General features: G+C 41.0%; 1 non-coding gene across 1 annotated transcript; it reads right to left on the minus strand.

Moving 5' to 3' along the window:
- Window positions 1–4,027: 4,027 nt before the first annotated feature.
- LOC120001163 lies at window positions 4,028–4,133 on the minus strand. Its single transcript, XR_005468765.1, has one exon. It is a non-coding gene; the product is annotated as a small nucleolar RNA R71 (small nucleolar RNA).
- Window positions 4,134–12,925: the final 8,792 nt, after the last annotated feature.

Below are 12,925 nucleotides of genomic sequence, written 5' to 3' on the forward strand. Positions count from 1 at the left end.
TTACACGTATACTTACCAGAAGTATCACCACTAAAAAAAAAATAATCCGGACCAACACTATCACAAGGAGGAGAATAGCCGCAATCCTTGCACACAAATCATTAGAGATTCTAGCAATCATCACCGGCCAGTTCCACATACCGTCATTATTAACAAAATTAGCAACAACTTTCTGAGAATCACTTTCCGACAATGGACTGGTTACAAAATTTGCTAAGACCACATCATCATCAATCCACTTATCCTCCCAAAACTTCACAAGCCTTCCATCCCCAATTCCCTGGCCCATTGAATACCTACTATCAATCGAGGCCAAGCACGCTGAAGCCCTCTCTAAAGATTAGAACCAGCATATCCGAGAAGCACCTTGGGAAGCCTCTCGTTCCCCATACCATATTTATGTCGAACAATCTGGACCCAAAGCGAATCCACATTAGTTAGCAACGCCCAACCATGCTTTAACAACAAAGCATCATTTTGGTCAATTAACCTCTTAATACCGAGCCCACCCACCTTACGGTCGCTACAAACCATATCCCATTTAATTAAATGAGGCCTCTTTGTATCTCCATGGGAAGCCCAAATGAATTGGCGGCGACATTGCTCCAGACTCTTGCAAACAGCAATCGGAAGCTTGACTGTTTACACTGTATAAATTGGCATAGCAGCTAGCACACTTTGGGCAAGAGTAGTCCTTCCCGCTAAAGATACACTAAAAGCTTTCCAATTGCTTAGTTGCCCTTTAACTTTTATCTACCATATATTGAAAAGGATGAGATCCAATTTTTTCATGAAAAAGGGGAACTCCAAGATACCTCCCTAAATTGTCTGTCAACTTAAAGCCAAAAGCCCGACTTAGTTCTCTGGCCTTGCAATCTGAGACACTACGAGAGCAATACATGACCATTTTCTCTTGATTGACTTTCTGCCTAGAAGCCGCACAAAAGCTATTAAGGCAAGAATTAACAACTGCAACTCGGTCCAAACTAGCTTCCATAAATAAGAAAAGATCATCAATAAAAAATAAATGGGAAATTGGAGGTCCTTTTCGAGAGAAATGAATGGGCTTCCAAGCCCCCGAAGCAATCAAATCATCAATAATGTGAGACGAGACGCTCCAAGCATGAAACAAAAAGATAAGGAGAAAGAGGATCACTTATCGAACACCTCGTTCAGGCTTGAAACTAGTTGAGAGATTTCCATTCCAACATGCTTGCATTGAGATTGTAGATAGGCACTGCATGATAACAGCTACCAGGCTAGTAGGGAACCCGACCCCCAAAAGAGACTCATGAATAAAGCTCCAACGTAAGCGATCATAGGCTTTCTCCAAATCCACTTTAATAGCATAAAAACCCTTACCATGTCTCTTGCGCCTCATCGTATGTACCACTTCTTGAGCAATGATTATGTTGTCTATAATATGCCTGCCCGGAACAAAGCTGCATTGAGTTGGAGCCACTAATTTTGGAAGCAGACCCTTAATACGGTTAACAATTAATTTAGTAAGCACTTTATACCCCACATTACGCAAACTGATAGGCCTAAACTGGTTCATTCGTATAGGACAATCCACCTTTGGAATTAGGACGAACACAATCTGATTCATCTTCTCATCCCATTCCTCCATATCAAAAGCCTTTTTGGCAAACAAATATAAAGAACCAGCCACATGTCCCCACTGATCCTAGAAAAAAAATTGGAAGACCATCAGGACCAGGAGCCTTTAGAGGACTCATATCAAAAAGAGCATCTTTCACCTCATCAAAAGAAACCGTATCAACAAGAGTTTTTATCAAGTCTTCATCAATCAAGGGATAGTTCATGCCACATGGTTGAGTATCATTAATAGCATCAGTATCCAAATATAGATTTGAGAAAAAATTCAAAACTTGTTGAATAAGAGCATATTGATCTGTGACCCAATTAACATTGTTATCTTTAATACAAGTCACAACATTCTTCTTGCGATTCATAATGGTCGAAGCATGTATGGAAGAATTTGGTATTACGATCACCAAGCATGTTCCATTGACACCGTGATATGCCAATTATATTCATATAATTGTGCATCATTTTACATGAAATCTTGCATTGTTTTAGAGTTGTCTTGGATTAATTCTGCCTAAAGAGTGTTTAATTTTGTAATTCAGGTGTAAGGGCAATCATGGAAGAAAATGAGCAAATTGGGGAGAAAGAACCAGGAAGAAGGGACACTGAAGAAATCCGATCGATCATAAGAAGGCCCGATCGATCGGACCCTGCTGAATCATAAATGAGTCAGAGAAAAAATCCGATCGATCGGGATTTCTTCCGATCGATCGGCCAGAGTAACCTCGCTAATTTTGGGGCCTTTAATTGTCCGAAATTAACCTAAAGTCAAAAAAGACCAACTCAAAACGACAGAGAAGCGTGAGATAAACGACTCTGGGGTTAATTGGGAGTATAAAAGCATAAAATCTGTAGGTTTTGGGGGGTTGGAACCTTGGAGAATTCTCTCAAGCTTGGACGGCAGCCCTTGGAAGCTCAAGCTCGAAATTCAGGGGTTTCATCTAAATTCTTCTCATTTCTTGTATTAAATGACTGCTAGTATGGATTTCAAGTTGTATTTCGTGATTATGAGGAACTAATCCTCTAACTAGGGGTCCTAATGGAACCCCTCCATGAATGTTGAATGAACTTGATTGTTAGTCTTTAATCTCTCTTATTGTTGTTGATTTTCTATGGATACACTTATTGCTTTCAAATGCTTGATCACCATTTGAATGATTTTTAGCTTGGGTTGAGACCGGAAGGATAGGCCTAAGGTTGCAAGAATCCATAGAAAACATAAGTTGAATGAACCATAGAAATATAGGTTTATGACTTATGCAATTGTTAAGTGATTTCCATTGATCTTAATGGGTTTACAATGTACTAATCCGAGTGTTAGGAATAACCCGGATTTATGTTGAAAACACATTCGATGTATCTAGGAATAGAACATTGAATAGAGTGGGAAATTGATTGTCAACAACTAATTTGAGAATTGAGAGTTAATGAATCAATGGAGTTCAATTGGATGAGAGGTGGTGAAATTAGGAACCCTAGTGCTTAACCTTCTTGGAAATTAAATTGTTATTTGTGGTTGGTTAATTGTTAAAATTGTTACTTACTTAGTCATCTTTTAAGTACTTGTTAGCATTACATAAACTATAATCAACAATTCGCATTGCCAATTAGTGTAATAGTTGTTTGAATTGACTTTGAATTTGAATTTACCAAAATATCCTCGTGGGAACGATACTCTACTCATCCTTTATTACTTGTGCGATTTGTCCGCTTGCGAATAATTTCACAACAAGTTTTTGGCGCCGTTGCCGGGGATTGAGGAAAAATTTTCATTTTTGTGTCAATTTAAGTAATTTTTGTGCTAATTTGGTTTTTAATTTTCTGCAGAGAAATTCTTTCTCTTGTATGAGCTTAGGAAGACGTGCTCTTCGCTCGAGTGTGATTGGTTTGGATCCGGAGATTGAGAGAACGTTTCGTAGGCGTATACGGGAGCAATATAATAATCAAGTTGAAGGCATGGGAGACAATTTAGAAGGAAGGAATGGTGTGGGAGCCAATGGTGGAAACGGAGTCAATGAGGCGGATGGACCTCAAAGACAAATTGATCCTCGTTCTTTGGAGGAATGTGCTCGACCAACTTGGGATACCACTCCCTCTAGTATCCAGTATCCACCTATCAACTCCACTCACTTTGAGATCAAACCGGCTATTATCACCATGATCTCCAATTCCGTCGTGTTCCATGGTTTTCCTCATGAAGAGCCAAATGTGCATATGGCTTCATTCTTGCATATTTGTGCTACATTTGATATTCAAGGTGTTTCTCGTGATGCAATTCTTTTGAGATTATTCCCATTTTCATTGAGGGATAAAGCTAAGGCATGGTTGATGTCCCTTCCCCCCAATTCCATTACTACATGGGATGAGCTTTCGGAGCAATTCTTATCAAAAATTTTCCCTCCAGCGAAAGCGGTTCAAAATCGGAATGATATCATGACCTTTTCCCAATTTGATCTTGAATCTTTCCATGAAGCTTGGGAGAGGTTCAAAGCTATCTTGAGGAGTTGTCCTAATCATGGACTTGCGGAGTGGATTGTTTATCAAGCTTTTTATTCTGGATTAAGCATGTCAATGAGGCAAATATTAGATGCAGCTGTAGGTGGTTCTTTTATGACTAAATCTCAGGACGAGGCTCGAGATTTGCTGGAGAAAGTTGCCAGGACAAATACTTCTTGGCCTACGGAGAGGCTACCACAAAGGCAAGGAAATTTGAGAGATGCTGATGTGATGACCGCTTTGGCCACTATGGCTAAAAAGATTGATGCTTTAGCAGTGAATTCACGCCAAGGAGTTCATGCAGTTCAAGGAATGCCATTTGTATCTTGTGAGTATTGTGGTGCTAACCATCAAACCGGAGAATGCTTGATTACTAATGCATCTTCGTCTCAAAGTGAGCAAGCTAATGCTATTGGAGGTGGATATTACAATCGGCCAAGAAATGATCCATACTCAAATTTCTATAATCCGGGGTTTCGGAATCATCCAAACTTCTCTTGGAGCAACAATCAAAATGTGCAAAACCCTCCCCCTCAACAAATTCAGCCACAAGAGAAAAAGAGGGACATCGATGAAATGTTTGCTAAAATGGCCGGAAGTATGGAGGCATTAGCCAACAACACCAACAATTTCATTAGCAAAACTGATTCTGCACTACAAACTCAAGCATCACTGATTCAGAATCAAGGGGCATCCATTAGAAATCTTGAGATACAAGTGGGGCAACTAGCTAATGCTTTATCATCAAGAGAAAAAGGGGGACTCCCTAGCCAAACGGAAGTGAATCCGAAAGGTAAAGATCATTGTTACGCTATTACCTTACGGAATGGGAATCTAGTGAAAACTGCTGCTGATCTAGATGCTGAAAAAGCGGAAAAATTGAAAGATGCAGAATTGCAGAAAAATGCAGTTGAGGAAGAACAGAGTTCAAATCCGATCGATCGGACCTCATACCCGATCGATCGGAGCTCTATTCGAGCTAATGTTGAAAATGAGACAGGACACAATTCCGATCGATCGGCCACAATTCCGATCGATCGGACCACTGCAGACCAAAATGAAAGTGTTGAAAAAATGCAGAAAAGCAAGGATGTGCAATCCCGGTATGCAGTCGAACTGGATTGGCCTGATAGTTCATTGCCAGCACCTCCAGTTAAAGCATATGTACCTCCAATTCCCTTCCCACAAAGGTTGAAAAACACCAAGAAGGATTCTCAATTCTCAAAATTCCTTGATGTGTTCAAGAAATTACAGATAAACATACCTTTTGCAGAGGCTTTGGAGCAGATGCCCAGCTATGCCAAGTTTATGAAGGAGATTCTTTCTAAGAAGCGGAGGTTGAGGGATTATGAGAGTGTCCAGTTGACGGAGGAGTGTAGTGCAATAGTGCAGCAAAAGCTTCCAATTAAGAAGAAAGATCCAGGAAGTTTCACCATTCCTTGCACTATTGGCAGTACAGTGATTGAAAGGGCACTATGTGATTTGGGAGCTAGTATCAATTTAATGCCACTATCGATAGCCAAGCTCATTGGCTTGCATGAAATCAGCCCCACTACAATGTCTCTTATCATGGCGGATCGATCTATTAAACATCCTAGTGGTATCATTGAGGATGTTCTTGTCAAAGTAGACAAATTGGTTTTTCCGGTGGATTTTGTAATTCTTGATATGGAGGAGGATTCTAATACTCCAATTATTTTGGGGAGACCTTTCTTGCGTACGGGGAGGACTCTTATTGATGTGGAAAAAGGTACTTTGGTATTGAGAATTACGGATGAAGAAGTCACGTTCAAAGTGTTTGACACTACCAAGTACCCGGACGACGAGGAATCTTGTCTTTGCATAGACTCGGTGGATCATATCTTGGCTCACACCTATTCCATAAATTCTTGCCAGGACCCTCTTGAGTCTTGTTTGGTGAATAGAGATGCTCTCGAATATGGCGATCATGAAATGGTGGAGTTTATGAATTGGTTAGAATCGATGCAAGAGGCTAAACCAAGAAGATTCCAGAGATTTGAACCGCTTGGTGTCTTGCCTTCAAGACCACAACCAAGTATTGTAGAAGCTCCAACACTCACTTTGAAACCTCTTCCATCTCATCTTCGGTATGCTTACTTGGGAAATTCTACTACCTTGCCGGTTATTATCTCTTCGAATTTGAATACGGAAGAAGAGGACAAACTTTTAAGAGTATTGAGGGAGCACAAAATGGCTTTGGGGTGGACAATAGCGGATATTCGGGGAATCAGCCCCACTATGTGTATGCATCGCATTCTAATGGAGGAGGATTACAAGTCTTCAGTGGAACATCAACGCCGATTGAATCCCAATATGAAAGATGTGGTAAAAGCTGAAATTTTAAAACTTCTTGATGCAGGAATTATTTACCCTATTTCGGATAGCTCTTGGGTAAGTCCGGTGCAAGTAGTCCCCAAAAAAGGTGGAATCACGGTCGTGAAGAATGAGAAGAATGAATTGATTCCCACCCGGACTACTACCGGTTGGCGAGTTTGCATTGATTACAGGAAGCTCAACAATGCCACTAGGAAAGATCACTTTCCTTTGCCCTTTATTGATCAAATGCTAGAGAGGCTTGCGGGATATTCTTATTATTGCTTCTTGGATGGTTATTCAGGGTACAATCAAATCCCCATTGCTCCGGAAGACCAAGAAAAGACTACTTTCACTTGTCCTTTTGGCACTTTTGCTTATAAAAGGATGCCCTTCGGCTTATGCAATGCGCCGGCCACCTTTCAACGGTGTATGATGAGTATTTTCAGTGATATGGTGGAGCACACAATTGAGGTATTCATGGATGATTTTTCTGTTTTTGGCTCATCATTTGACTCTTGTTTGAAAAATTTATCTATGGTGCTCCAAAGATGTGAAGAGACTAATTTAGTGCTCAATTGGGAGAAATGCCATTTCATGGTGCAAGAAGGGATAGTATTAGGGCATCGAATTTCTCAAAAGGGCATTGAAGTGGATAGAGCTAAGATTGAACTTATTGAGAAACTCCCTCCACCAACTTCGGTCAAAGAGGTGAGAAGTTTCTTGGGGCATGCGGGCTTCTATAGGCGTTTCATCAAGGATTTTTCAAAAATCACAAAGCCTTTGTGTGAATTATTGTTGAAAGATGTTAAGTTTCATTTTACAAAGGAGTGCTTGGAAGCCTATACCACTCTCAAGGAAAGGCTTACTACAGCCCCTATTATCACTTCTCCGGATTGGAACATTCCATTTGAGCTCATGTGTGATGCTAGTGACTACGCTATGGGAGCCGTTCTCGGTCAAAGGAAGAATAAAATTCTGTATGTTATTCACTATGCTAGCCGTACTCTAAATGATGCTCAACTCAATTACACAACAACGGAGAAAGAACTTTTAGCGGTTGTCTTTGCTCTTGACAAGTTCCGATCATACTTGATTGGTTCTAAAGTCATTGTATACACTGATCATGCAGCCTTGCGCTATTTATTGATGAAGAAGGAAGCCAAGCCGAGGTTGATTCGATGGATTCTTCTATTACAAGAATTTGACTTGGAAATTCGAGATAAAAAGGGATCCGAAAATGTTGTGGCGGATCACTTGTCTAGATTATTAGAGGGTCGGGAAGAAGCCACCATTCCTATCAAAGAAACATTTCCGGATGAACAATTGTTTGCTATTCACTCCTCTACAACTCCTTGGTATGCTGATTTTGGAAATTATTTGGCCAAGGAGATCCTTCCTCCGGATTTATCTCACTCACAAAGGAAGAGATTCCATTATCTCGTTCAGTTTTATTATTGGGAGGAGCCTTTCTTATGGAAGCAATGTGTGGTCATTTTGGCGGTAACAAAACGGCGGCTAAAGTCTTGCAATCCGGTTTTTATTGGCCTACTTTGTTTAGAGATGCCCATTCATTTGTTCTTGCTTGTGATGAATGTCAACGTACCGGGAATATTTCAAATCGAAATCAAATGCCTTTAACCAATATTCTTGAGGTGGAGCTTTTTGATGTGTGGGGTATAGATTTTATGGGGCCATTCCCTAATTCTTTGGGAAATTACTACATCCTTGTGGCGGTTGACTATGTTTCTAAATGGGTGGAGGTCATGGCGTTACCCACCAATGATTCAAAAGGGGTGTTGAAGTTTTTGAAGAAGAACATTTTTACAAGATTTGGTACCCCGAGGGCGATTATTAGTGATGGGGGTACCCACTTTTGCAACCGGCAATTCAATTCCTTGCTTGCCAAATATGGCGTTACTCACAAGGTAGCTACTCCCTACCACCCTCAAACAAGTGGCCAAGTGGAGATTTCTAATAGAGAGTTGAAGAAAATTCTTGAAAAAACGGTCAATGCCTCAAGGAAGGATTGGTCTTTAAAGCTAGATGATGCTTTGTGGGCTTACCGTACGGCTTTCAAAACTCCTATTGGCATGTCTCCCTTCCGCTTGGTATTTGGGAAAGCTTGTCATCTCCCGGTTGAATTGGAGCACAAAGCCTTTTGGGCTATTAAATTTCTGAATTTTGACATGGCTAGTGCGGGAGAACAACGGTTATTGCAATTGAATGAGCTTGATGAAATTCGCCTTGATGCTTATGAGAATGCAAAAATCTATAAGGAGCGGACCAAGAAATGGCATGATAGTCATATTGTTCGGAAGGAGTTCAAGGTGGGGCAACAAGTGCTGTTATTCAATTCAAGACTCCGTCTATTTCCGGGCAAGCTCAAATCGAGATGGTCCGGACCTTTTCTAGTTACCGCGGTGTTTCCTCATGGCGCCGTTGAGATAAAGCATGAAACAATGGGAACTTCATTCAAGGTGAATGGGCAGAGATTGAAGCCTTATTATGAAGCTGAATTTTCTGGAGGGAAGGTCACTCTTCCTCTCCAAAATCCACAACAATGAGCAAGCCATAGTCGGGCCATCGACTATAAACTAGGCGCTTGTTGGGAGGCAACCCAACCGGGGTACTTTCGTTCCCTAATTTCTTTTGCATTGCTTTATTTTCATGTACATATTTGTTTTGCTTGTTTTGAAAACTGCCTGGGTTGGATTGGAAGTGTTTTGGTGCAGGATATGCAGAATTGTGAAAATATGGACAGTAGCAAAATCCGATCGATCGGAGCGGGTAAGTAAAAAATGCACCGTGGGAAAATCCGATCGATCGGATTTTCAGTCCGATCGATCGGACGAGCTGGCCAGGGTTTTTAAAGACCCCAGCCCGCGCCGCGCCCCTTCCCCTTTCATTTTTTCTCTCTTGTTCTCTCACCCGAGCCCGGTTCCCTCACCCATTTTTTTATTTTATTTTTTTCCATCACTTTTCTTTCAATTCTCTTTGCATTCAGTCATCTCTCCTCACTTGGGTTAATCTACATCTCAGGTATGATTCCTTTACTCTTCCCTCGCATTGTACTTTTGAGATTATGTGCTGCCAAATATTGATTTTTCTTATTAATTGGAGAGTTGTTGGAGGTTGGCTGTGGGGGTTGATTGAGCATGGATTCGAAGTGTCTGCATGTTTTGTTTGCTCTTATTCAATCATTCTTTCTAGAATACAAGGGAAGCCATGACTATTTTGCACTTTGTTCTTGACTTGTATTCATTATGCACACAACGTGTTCGATGAAATGTCTCAACCATGTTTGAGTGCTTGCAATTATCACGTTCCACTTTTGATATGCTCTAGCGACCTGTATGAGTGTTTTCTTGCCAATTTGAACTGTTCTTCACTATTGCAATATGCCCGCGCTCAAGTTCTCATTTTCATGCATGACGTGTTTAGTAAAATGTCTCACCAACTTTTCTTTGTTTGAAATTGCAAATTCATACACGTTTCTTTGTCTGCTCACGTCCAGTGTTCCATTATATACATATATATCATGTTGGGTCGTGCATTGAGGAATTCTGGTGTTTATTTGCCCATTATTGATTTTTGCGCAAAGTTTCTAATGCGAGTGGTATTGGGTGAGATTAGGTCTTCCACATTTGAAGTGCGGGGTTTGTTTGAATGATATTACTATTTTGAAATGGATGCCTGTGGGAACTTGAGCTTGTTAGATGTATCCGACCTTGTTGTCCTTGTGTTTTCCATATTTTTGCATTGTGCTCTCATTTGTTTTCGTCTTTTGCAGAATGGGACGACGCAAGGCAGCTGAGGCGTCCGGTTCCACCACACCACCACCCTCCCCCAAGAGGGTGCGGGGCACTAAGAAGAAAACTTTGGCACCTCCGCGTCCGCGGCCATCGGAGGATAACTTTGCTTCTGCCCGTATTGAGCCAGATTGGAGGATTGATATTGCTATCATGATGCAGCAGCTGAACTTGTGGGCCAGGAATTATTTACATCGCGCCCGGTTAGATTTCTTATGGGACTATGCTCCGACCGCGATTGTTGTTTATCCCACCTTGATCCGGGCATTTTACCATACTTTGCGCACGGTTGATTCCCGCGAGGGCGACGACGGCCCCGAGCATTACACTGTGAGAATACCCAAGATAGACAGAGGAGCGGTTTCTTATACGTTCACTACTGCTGATATTTGTGTTGCTCTTGGCTATCCTGCTTCTTATTCAGAGGATCTTCCAGTCGGCCCTCCGGTAGAGGTGGATCACACTACCATGTTCCACACTTTAGCTCCCGATCCGGCGGTACGTCAGCGAAATAGGCATGCTGCCACGAGAGGCTCCATCCCCTCCCACCTATGGGTTATTGACAATATGATGAAGAAAAATTTATGGTCATCTCCCTCCAGCTGTTGATCCGGCTGCTGAGCCGGCTGATTCCAGTCCCCCGTCCAGTCCGGCTGATCCATCACATGTTCGCTCTACTGAGGAGCGGTTAGAGGCCATTGAGATGTTTCAGATAGAGACACGTGACCAGCTGGCTGCTATTCGTGCTCAGCAGTCGGAGATGGTTGCTCTTTTACGCCAGCTGTCCATGCAGTCTTCTTCCGCGCCAGCTGCTCCTGCACCTGCTTCTGCTGGGCCATCCACTGTTTCTTTTCCATCCAGGCGTCGTTCCTTCTGAGATCGCCCAGGTTGTTTTGTTCCTCTCTTCCCTACTGTGTAGTCATAGTTTGAAACACCGAGGACAGTGTTCACATCCAGTGTGGGGGTGGGAAGGGAAAACTTTTATTAGATTATGTTAGTCCTTTTATTGTGTTTTTCTTCTCTTTTAGAACCTTTGAATTTTATGGTAGTGTAACTTTTTCTTTGGAAACTTTTAGTGTTGTTTTTCCCCTCTATGATGCTTACTATTGATGTGTTCATTGCATTGGAGATGAATTGATGAATTGTGGCTTAGAAAGTTGATATTGTTGCTTTTCAAAAACTTGTGGCCAAAGGATCAAATTGAAAACTTTTTGGTAGTGCACATCCATTATTTAGCAAATTGTGGAGACTTGAACCAATGTGAGTTTTTGAGCCATTCGTTTCTCAATGAGTGATATAAATCAACTCTATTGTTTTTATTCCGCTCACTATAATATTTGCTTGATCTCATTATTCTTCATCTCGGTTGCTTGCTAAGTACTCATTACATAACATTACATCCAAATCACTTTCATGTGGGAAATTCAATAGTGTTCTTGAAAGATGAGAGTAAGGCCATTTTTGGATCTATAAATACTTTTTTTTTTCCTTTCATCATATTTTATACATGCTATCCATTGCACCCTTTTTGAAGCCAAACACTGACCTTTTATTCATAACCAATTTCCCTGCTTCTTATTGTGGAGAAAGAATTATTTATGTTAAATGAAAAATTGGGATGATATATGCTGAATTTATTTTGGTCATCAAGGGAGTGTGGATGGATGTTGTAGTTTCTTTTGGAAGAAGTGTGGGGGGGGTATTGACTGATAGAAAAGAAGAAACAGGAGCATGCAATTTTATTGTAAAAAAAAAAAAAAAAAAAAAAAAAAAACCAATTGCAATTGCATGTGACTCTATATTTGTGAATTGATTGTGAAGGAAAGGGAATGATGGAAGAATGGAAAGTTAGTGACGTATGGAGAAAAATTTGAATGACATTTCTTTGTATAGTGATCCTCCACTAATTCAAAATTCTATACCCTTTGCCCTTCTCATCTAGCCTTTACCCTACATTACAAGCTTTAAATCATCAATAATGTGAGACGAGACGCTCCAAGCATGAAACAAAAAGATAAGGAGAAAGAGGATCACTTATCGAACACCTCGTTCAGGCTTGAAACTAGCTGAGAGATTTCCATTCCAACATGCTTGCATTGAGATTGTAGATAGGCACTGCATGATAACAGCTACCAGGCTAGTAGGGAACCCGACCCCCAAAAGAGACTCATGAATAAAGCTCCAACGTAAGCGATCATAGGCTTTCTCCAAATCCACTTTAATAGCACAAAAACCCTTACCATGTCTCTTGCGCCTCATCGTATGTACCACTTCTTGAGCAATGATTATGTTGTCTATAATATGCCTGCCCGGAACAAAGCTGCATTGAGTTGGAGCCACTAATTTTGGAAGCAGACCCTTAATACGGTTAACAATTAATTTAGTAAGCACTTTATACCCCACATTACGCAAACTGATAGGCCTAAACTGGTTCATTCGTATAGGACAATCCACCTTTGGAATTAGGACGAACACAATCTGATTCATCTTCTCATCCCATTCCTCCATATCAAAAGCCTTTTTGGCAAACAAATATAAAGAACCAGCCACATGTCCCCACTGATCCTAGAAAAAAAATTGGAAGACCATCAGGACCAGGAGCCTTTAGAGGACTCATATCAAAAAGAGCATCTTTCACCTCATCAAAAGAAACCGTATCAACAAGAGTTTTT

The sequence above is a fragment of the Tripterygium wilfordii genome, chromosome 6 (genome assembly GCF_013401445.1).
Source record: "Tripterygium wilfordii isolate XIE 37 chromosome 6, ASM1340144v1, whole genome shotgun sequence".
NCBI lineage: Eukaryota > Viridiplantae > Streptophyta > Magnoliopsida > Celastrales > Celastraceae > Tripterygium > Tripterygium wilfordii.